This window comes from Fukomys damarensis, unplaced genomic scaffold (genome assembly GCF_012274545.1).
Source record: "Fukomys damarensis isolate Sample0158 unplaced genomic scaffold, DMR_v1.0_HiC HiC_scaffold_21, whole genome shotgun sequence".
NCBI lineage: Eukaryota > Metazoa > Chordata > Mammalia > Rodentia > Bathyergidae > Fukomys > Fukomys damarensis.
In genome coordinates, this window is record NW_022900933.1 from 33032569 (window position 1) to 33042204 (window position 9636).

The window sequence follows — 9636 nt, forward strand, 5'->3', positions numbered from 1 at the left end:
GCGCTCCCGGCTCCCGCCCGCGCTCCCCGTCGCCGCCGCCAGCGCCTCTGCAGTGATTCCTCGTCTCCATCTAGCGAGGCTATTGTGTATTGGGCGCTTAATAATTTATTTATTCACCCTGGAGGCCGAGGACTCCCACCTCCCGGGGATCTTGCGCCTTGCTTGCCCTTTCCCCAAGTTTCTCCTGAGACTGCGAAAAGGTGGTAGGGGCTCCCGCCCGCGCTCCCCGTCGCCGCCGCCAGCGCCTCTGCAGTGATTCCTCGTCTCCATCTAGCGAGGCTATTGTGTATTGGGCGCTTAATAATTTATTTATTCACCCTGGAGGCCGAGGACTCCCACCTCCCGGGGATCTTGCGCCTTGCTTGCCCTTTCCCCAAGTTTCTCCTGAGACTGCGAAAAGGTGGTAGGGTCTGTCTTGTAGAGACACCCCCCCTTTTGCTCTCAGTCTTTGGGGATTCCCATTCCCCTCAGACTCCGTGGGACTCAGGGCTGTTAAGTTGCAGGCCACCACTCCTGAGCCAAGTATTTTATCCTCCCTGGCCTTTAAAGCCCCAGCAGTGGGGCCCTCTCCTTCATTACTCCTTCGCATCCGGAGGGAGTTGCGACGGCCCTAGGGAGGACCTTTTCACCACTGCTTTTCCTAAACATCCATAAACTCCTCTTTGAGGCAATATTATCAACAAGTCGGTTGTTAGCGAAGGAGCCCGGTTACATCTCCTGCAGACAAGCTGCTCCTCGCTTCCAAAGAAGCTTGGCAGGCAGGCGCGGGCGCTTTGGTCTGGGGGGAAGCACTGTGCAAGCGATTTGATTGTGGGGGCGGCTGTGGGTGGGAAAGGGGGATTCCAGCGAGGCCTTGAAAGGCCTGGACAATCCCGTGTTTAGCAAGACGAGGGTACCAGGAGCTCAGGACGCAGGGAAGAGTCAGATCGCAACTCATTCATCGAAATAACATTTACTTAGTACCTTTTCTCAGACTCTAGGATACACTTTGGCCACCCTATGCAAACCCACACTCCGTGAAGTTTTTGTTTTGCAAACCAGCTTTCAGACCAATGTCTTAGCGACCTCCTTCATGTCAGGGGCCTGGGATGCGGTACTCTTCACAGGACTCAACGGATCCGCGCTCCCACTGGCTAGATCCTGGGGAATAGATGTGAATGAGGCATGGCCCACTCCTCCCATTACCTGGGATGGGGGGCAGTGTGGTGGGATCTCTGGCTTTCCGGGTGTGGGAAAGAGTCTTGCTCTGAAAGAAGAGGAATGAGGAGTGGAGACCAGACAGAGGGGTTTAAAAGCTTCCAGGACAAGGTAACAGTGGGGCGGGGAGAGCATTTCAAGCATTTGGGTAAGGCCTTGGGCAAAAATATCCAGTCATTCTTTCCTTGATTCATTCATTCATTTTATAAATAGTGTTCACGAGCACCTGTCAGAGCCAGGCAGAGCAGTGGATGCTGGGTATAGATCAGTGAGCAAAACAGATCCCTTCACTGCCAGAGAGGAAGGATGGGGAGAAATGATGGAGGAAGGGATTCCTACGTGACTCAACCACAGTTTAGAGACAGAATGAAGCACACAATGGAACCTTTATTGGTTAGCTGAGTTCAAATGACACTGATATTTCCATGCCTTCCCAGTTTAAGCCAGTATTTGGGTTAGACTGGGACGTAGGTCTTTCGACACCACAGCAATCCCTGAGCTCTGCCAATTGGAAATGTTATTTACATGACATTTTAATTCAGGTCTCATGACTCAGTGAGATAAAGGCAATTGCCCCATTTGGGAAGCTCATAGTTGTTTGTGATATAGCCAGAATCACACACCATCCCCGCCTGGGATTCAGAAGCACTAACCCCAAATTAGAAGTTTAAAACTGGGGGCAGGCATTGTACATTGGAAAATCTGTGTTGCCTGTTTTTTTTGCAGTGCTGGGGATCAAACTCAGGACTCTGTGTTTGCAAGGCAGGTGCGGCGCCACTGAGCTAAATCCCTGGCCCTGAATTACTTATTCTGGTCTTCAGCATTTCTCTACTGGACCTCTATACAGTGATGAACCTCTTGAGAGTCACTGGCCCTCATCTTCTTGGCCCATCCAACACTATAGAATGTCACAGCCTCCCTTAGTGTGAAGACCAAGCTCCATTACAGGTCTCTCATGCCACAGCAGGACCTAGGGAGATGCTGGCTCCTCTCACTCTTTTTGGGTGTAGATGGTGACCCACATGATGTCACATAGGATCTGCTTACAGAGGCCACCCGGCAGCTCTGCTCAGAAATGGAAAGGACTTAAACTTTGGGGAAAAACTTTTGGCCAATGACAGGCAAGAAATGAAAGGAACCCGGAATATGGATTCTGGAGGTTCCAGTTGACCTGTAGGAGGTGTCCAGTAGGTGACTGAGCAACTGGCAACGTTTTCTTCTGATGTGCTTGGTAATTCACAACTTTGTATTTGCTCCCCTTCTTACTACCACCTTCCCCTTGTATTTGTTAACCTAGGAGGATTTTATCCCTCAGTAAAATATCAATCAGCAAGTTTGTAAGCCAGGTTTCTCCATAGGAACAAAACCACTGGAATATATATATGTAATTTCTAAAGGGGATTTACTAGATTGCCTTATACAGTCAGAGACTGGGTAGTTTTAAAATTGCTGTCTAAAGGCTAGAGGACTAGGAAAACCCAGTAGCTATTCAGCCCAAGAAGCTAGAAAACTCAGAACAAGAAGGATTGATGATGATGCAGCTCCAGTCCTAGGCCAAAGGGCTGGAAACCCCAGAGAGCTGAAGGTGCAAGTCCATATTCAAAGTCTCAAGAATCTGATGTCTATGGGCAATGGCAGCAACAAAAGATTCACCCACTCAAGAAGGGTAGAGCTTGTATACTCTGGTGAGCTGCCCTATTCTGCTTTTGATTCCATCTGGGCCCCAAGTGTATTGGATGGTGCCACCCACATTTGGGGGGTCTTCCTCAAATCAGTCAAGTGACCCACAGACCAATCATCTCTGGAAAGACCCTCACAGACATTCCCAGAATTGTGTTAATTTTCTACTCATCTCTTAATTTAGTAAGGTAGACAACCAAGATTAACTATCACAGCAAGCAAACATTGTTTCATGCTGTCTCCACAGGGAAAGTTGGTACCAAAAGTGACAGTAAAAAGTAAAGTTTCAAGATGGGATGCTGGATTTGGATTTCCCATCAACCTACAAGTAATCAGGATCCCACTGGTGTTGGTGAGTAAGGCCATAAATGACATATATTGACATTGCTAAAGATTTATCTACAGTGAATTGGACTAAAGTACAAGTAAAAAAGCAAAGTTTTATGAGATCCAGCTCATAGCTGTTTGGGAAGCTCATAGTTGTTTGTGATATAGCCAGAATCACACACCAATTATGACATGTGCTATTAGTGTGGGAGCAATGGCAATCATAAAAGTTGAGGGGGCTGGTTAGGTAGATTTTTTTCAGGCAGTATTGGAGGATTTTGTTAAAATGAAATGATAGGCTTAGGGAAGCTATTTTCTACCTTAAGCCATGCCTTTGCAACAGCTTTAAGGACACTCTTGAAATCCACAAGACAGGCTATTGAAAATTAAAGTCAGGACCTGATTTAAGGATGGCAGAGCTAAAAAGGAGACTAAATGTACAGCCACACAGGTGACTTTTGTCCAAGTCAGGGCTCTGATGGAGAAATTATTGAACATTGTGATCTGAAATAGACACATTTGAATGGACACACCCGAACATTTGGGATCCAAAAACTTCCTACATCTTCTGGCAGATAGAAGCAACTCTTTTCTTCTTGTTAAAACAGAACAGGGGCCAGGGATTTAGCTCAGTGGTCTGCCACAAGCAAAAAGTCCCGAGTTCAATCCCCGGTGCCAAAAAACAAACAGACAGACAAAAAGACAGAACAACTCCTCTTGTCCTGCATGCCACAATAACCTCACTGAAGTAGGTACTCTGCAAGATGGCACTTGTTCCCATAATGGCAGCCTGCAGCTTCTCTGCTCAGAGATTACCATGAACAGGCACCAGTAACATTCAAAGTTTCTCCAGGTTGAGAATCCCAGACCAGGAGAAGAGCTGACCATAGATATCTAGAATGGAAGCTGGCTTTGGAGGAAGATAATGAATGCCAATTATGGCCCCATGGCTCCAGCAGAGGACTGCTGCTTGATTTAGGAATGCTTCACATCTTTTTTTTTTTTAGAAAGCTATAATGACTACATAAAGAAATGGACTTGTATCTGCATTTTAAAATTGATGGCATTTTGTTCTCAAGCTGGATCCAAAAGTCATAGGGGAAGGGAGCAACTTGGTCTTAATACATTTTCTATAGCCTAGACTGGATAATTTATAACAGAAGAGGTTTATTTTGTCTCATGGTTCTAAAAATCCAAGAGCATGCACTGGCACCCTCTGAGATTCTGATGGTGGCCTTATGACAGAAGGGCAAGTAGGCCCATGCAGAAGGAGGTCACATGGTAGGAAAGGAAGCAAGAGACAGAAAGTCAAACTTGCATTTATAACAACTCTAGGGAAACTACATTAATCCCTCAGGAGGGTGGAACCTCCATGACCTCATTAACTTTTACAGGTCCTTTAAGTCCTTAACACCATCACTTTGAGAAATTAAACCTAACATGAGCTTTAGTGGAGACAGACTGTATTCATGCATAACAAATCTTATAGTGCAAGGGGTGGGCTGTATTGGGCCCATTGGCACACTTCCGGGGTTCACCTGGCTCCACCTCCCCTTTCATACTGCTTTATGAAAGGAGCCACAGCAACAGTGGGAGCCAAGCCCTGCTGACAGGAGTCATGGGGGTTTCTGCTTCTCTAGACAATCCCGTGCTCCAATCAAACTCATGCCACTGGGAGTGGACCTCGGCTTCCCATTAGCTGTCTACAGGGGCTGAGGCATATGACCGGAAAGTGTGGGAGTGTTGACTCCCTAGAGGATGAGCACTGATCAATGATACGGTCTAGGGAGGTCTGGTAGATGATTTATCTCCCTTTCTCTATCCATGGTGCATATGGCTTATTTCAATATGTCTTGTGGAGTGAGCAGCTGGCTGTGTTTCCTGGCAAAGCTTTGGCCAGCTCAGCACCACCTCTGATGTGCTTTCCTTCCTTCCTTCCTTGCCTCCTTTCTTATGCTCCTTTCCTCTTTCTAACCTGGGATCATATTACCACATAAGCTTTGTTGCAGGTTTCCTTGTCCAGAGAACCCTGACTCAGGCCGGTTTTGAGAGGTTTTGTGGATGCAGAGATTGTGGACACAGGCATAAAACAAAGTGGAATCCCATAGCAGCCAGGATATTTTATGACCCCAAACATCTGTATACTTCAGAGAACCGGAAGAAGTGGCTCTTTCTGTATCCAGACAATGGTCCTTAGGCCTCTAGAGGTCTATGAATCTGGGCACATTCTAGCAGTGAGAGCTTCATGCTGGTCAAGAAGCTGGGCTCTGGAGTTAGACTACATGATTCTTATCAAATGTATAATTTTGGGAAAATTTCCATATGCCTTAAAGTCTGACTTCTTTCCCCTGTCTCTAATGGATTATGATAGTATTTACATATAATTAGATCACAGAATTTTTGGAAAGATTAACTAGATAACTCATAAAACTAACACACAGTAATTGCTCAAAAAATCTCTAATTATTTGGAAGGAAAAAGGGGCAAAAATGATAAGCATGCAAGAGTGCTAATGGGCATCGGAGATCTTTGTGAGAAAAACAATTTTTTCTTTGTGAGAAAATTTTAAAATGCCTTTGACTAGTAAAGGAGCACTAATTATTAAAACTCGAGGGGATTTAGCTTAGTGGTTCCACCACCTGCCCTACAAGTGCAAGGACCTGAGTTTGATCTCCAATACAAAAAAAAAAAATTGAAATTATGCAGACTATGTTTTGAAATGCTACAAATAAACATATGGTTGTTTAAAAAGGCATTGGTCTTACCCAATTGTTCCCTTTCTCAGCTTGAATTAACTATGTACTTTGGTCATATTTTACAGGGCAGCTGTGAATCTGTCCAGAGAGGATATTTTCCTGAGTGACCAGATATGAGGGAGGGGACACCCTAAGACTCTCTTGGGGTTTGTGTGGGACATCATTGTCCTTCTGAGATTACTCTGCAGTAATCTAAGCTGGACAGTGTAGGGGGCAGATTTGCCCCAGCTCACACTGAGTTATCTCCAGGATAGTGCATTGGTCCAAGTCTGTGACCACGGAGATGTTTAATGGAGGTCGGAGGCAGAAGGAGTCAGGAAGCACAGATTTTAAAACTTTAATCTATGTACATCTTCCTTGTCTTATCACTCATTTCTTTACCCTAAGAATGGACCAACGTTTTGGAAAAAGTTGTCAGGTCAAGCTTTCTTGGTAGTCATAGCCTGGCTCGGGGTCATTTTCCTATATCAAGAGAGAGTCCAAACAGAATCCAAGAGAACATTTGGTTAGAACAATTTGGCTGGTCACTCCCTTGGCCAGGAGAGTCCAATACAAATGCCAGCCCAGTGGATGGAGCCAGCTTCCTCGCCTCCATTCAACTGGGCACCAACATAGGCTGGGCCAATCTGAAGCCAGAAAGAAAGTAATGGGTTCTGTTTTCCAAATTGTCACATTCAAATGGAGGAAGAGAAATATTCATACCCTAAACTGAAAATAAGGCCGTTTCTCTTTCTTGCTTAAAACTCCCCATTGCAGCCCCAGTATCTCCCTCCCTTGATCCTTTCCTCTCCCTTCTTACTGTGCCTCTATTCTTTGAGCTTCTGAGTTCTGACATGTATCTCGCTGTTTCACACCTCCCTGCTCTTGTTGGAGCTGCTTGCCCTGTCTAGAATCCCTTCTCTTATCATGAGCTTGGCTAATTCCCAAACAGTCCTCCTGTCTCTTTTCTCTTGAGTTGAGACACCCACCATCGTGGCACCTTTCCTAATGGATTCCGATTATGTAATTTTGCTTGGGTATGGTGTGTCCCCCAAGCATTCATGTGTTAGAAGCATGATTCCAATGTGGTTGAGAAGTGGCAAGACCTTTAAGAGATGGGGCCTAGTGAGAGACCATAGGTCATTGGGAACATGCCCTTGGAAGGGACTAAGGCAGTTATTGGGAGCTTGAGTTACTTTGTATGAATATGAATTACTAGAAAGAAGCAAGACATCCCCAACTCTCCAGCTTCCTGTTGTTCTCATCGAGGCTCCTGCCATTAGGACCTTGCCAGTGGAGTTACCTGATCTTTTGTTTTCAAAACTGTGAACAAAATAAACCTCTTTTCTTTATAAACTACCCAACTTTGGGTATGTTATAGTAGAAATAGAAAATGGACTAATACAGAATATGTGTGGCCTAGGAGGTGGCGAGATATAGTATTTGCAGGAAGAAATCAGATTTTGGTGTCACCTGAATCTGGGTCAAGTCTGGAAAGTTCCTTTAATCTCTCTGAGCCTCAGTTTCCCCAGCTGTAAATTGAGGAAGCAAATGTGCCCCCATGGGGCTGTCATGAGGAATACTAGCAATAAGCCCCTTCAAGCTTCCAGCTCAGGACCTTCACAAAATAGGCCAAGAGGTCACATCTATCTTCTCTATCTGTAAGTACAACTGTCCCCTAACCATGACAGCCTTGGGAAGAGACTCTGCTTTATTCATCTTTGAATTCAAGTACTTGGCAGCAGCCGGCATGTAGCTCTGTAAATATTTGGGAGTCAATAGGCGTTATTAACGGACCAGCACAATACAGTGGTCCTATGGCAAGGGCCCCATCTCCTCTGGACCCTTCCCTTCTCTGAGTCTTCTGTGCTTCTTCTCAAACCCTCAATCCCAAGTCTGCGTCAGGACCTCAGCTTGGCCATTCCTTCTGCCTAGGAATCTCCTCTCCAACACCAACAGGACCCAGTTTCTCACCTCTTCAAGCCTTTGCTCAAGTCCATATTGTCGACAAAACCCAATGCTCTAGTTTGAATATCTGCCCTCTGGAGTGAATTAATGCTGTAACAAAATAGGCTTTCCACTGTGCTCCTTTTCTGCTCCTTTCACTCTTCTGCCGTGTGAGGAACAGTTGTTCTCCTCGCTGGAGAATAAGCACCCAGGGTGCCATCTTGGAAATGGAGGTAGGGCCCTCACCAGACCCCAAACCTGCCAGCTCCCTGGTCTTGGGCTTTCCATCCTCTAGAACAGTCACAAGTAAATTTGTATTCTTCACAGTTAACCAGTCTCAGGCATTCTGTGACTGGAGCACAAAACAGACTAAGACACTCACCCTAACTACCCTATTTAAAATTGCAGCCCACACCCTCTGGTCCTCACCCTTCTCCTTATTTTATTTCCCCCCCACCCCAGAGCTCATTGATTTTGGATGCACACATTGTCTTACTCCTTTTCCTTGTTTATTGTGTGTCTCTTTCACTAGAGAGGGAGCTCCCCTGAGGGAAGGGTTTGGGGCTCTGCTCTTCACTCCCCCAGTCCACCTGTGTCTTTAGCAGCAGCCACCACATTCCTTTGTGTGCTGGGGTCTCCCCACCTCCAGGACCTGCCGCAGCATCTCTCTGCTTTTCTGCTTGAGAGCTCAGGAAGACCACTTCATAGGGCGAAATGGGGTGAACTCCAGGGGAAACTGAACAATGGGCACCTGTCCAGCCTTCTTTGCAGGGCTGGTCCTGAGACCCAATCTATACAGTTCCTTTGGGGGCCCTGGGGACGGGCCTGACCATGCACAGCAGTAACTGGCTCCTTAAACTCCAGCCTATCTGGCTTCTCCTCCAACCCTGCCTGCCCCATTCTCTGTGCTCCTCCAATCCTGCTTCCAGGCTTATGTCCCACATAAGTCACTTCCTTCAAGTCCTTCTCTCGGGCTCTACTTTGGGAGCAACTCAGACTAAGAGACCAACCACCTTATTCCAAGAGCTGAAAGCAACACCCATCCTGCAGTGGCCCAGGCCATATTTGTTGAGTGAACAAATGGAAAGAGAGACAGTTTACAAAGTTCTACATCTTGCATCTTGCCTTATGATTAAATGTTTGGGTGGTTTTTTATCCAAGGGAGAACTTACTGAATTCTATATCTTCTTGTTTACAATGAGATTTTCACAGAATGGCTTTTGCCTGGAAACCTGTCTGGCTCTGAGCTTTGTAGATTTTTCAGGGAAAGAGGGCTTTGCCATTTACTTTAGCAGAAATGTCAGAAGTATCTGAGAGCCCAGAGATCCTCTGCTCACTTACACGGGAGCTGACTGGCCACACACACAGCTGCTCTTGATAACTTCACCTTTCTCTGAACGCGACTTCAGGGGACTGATGAGACAGCTGAGGTCACCTTTGCTTGTTTGTGGCCTCCACAGATGTGTACAGAAAGTAGCCTCTGGGCACCGGAGAACAGAATTGTCTGATGCAGGGTCCCTGCCCGCTCTTCGAGGCCTCGGGTGCATGGGGAAGATGGAGAAGAACATGAGCTCAGGCTGCCAAACTTAGGGAGCACCTGCAGCTCCTGCACCTGGGCACCATGCTGCTTTGTGCCCAAAGGACCAAACTGACTACCCACACACTCTGTGCAGGTTCTGCCTCTCACATCTGCAGCATCCTAAGTGGAAGGCCTGACCTTCTGCCTGCCTGGCAGTCTTTGTCACCCTAG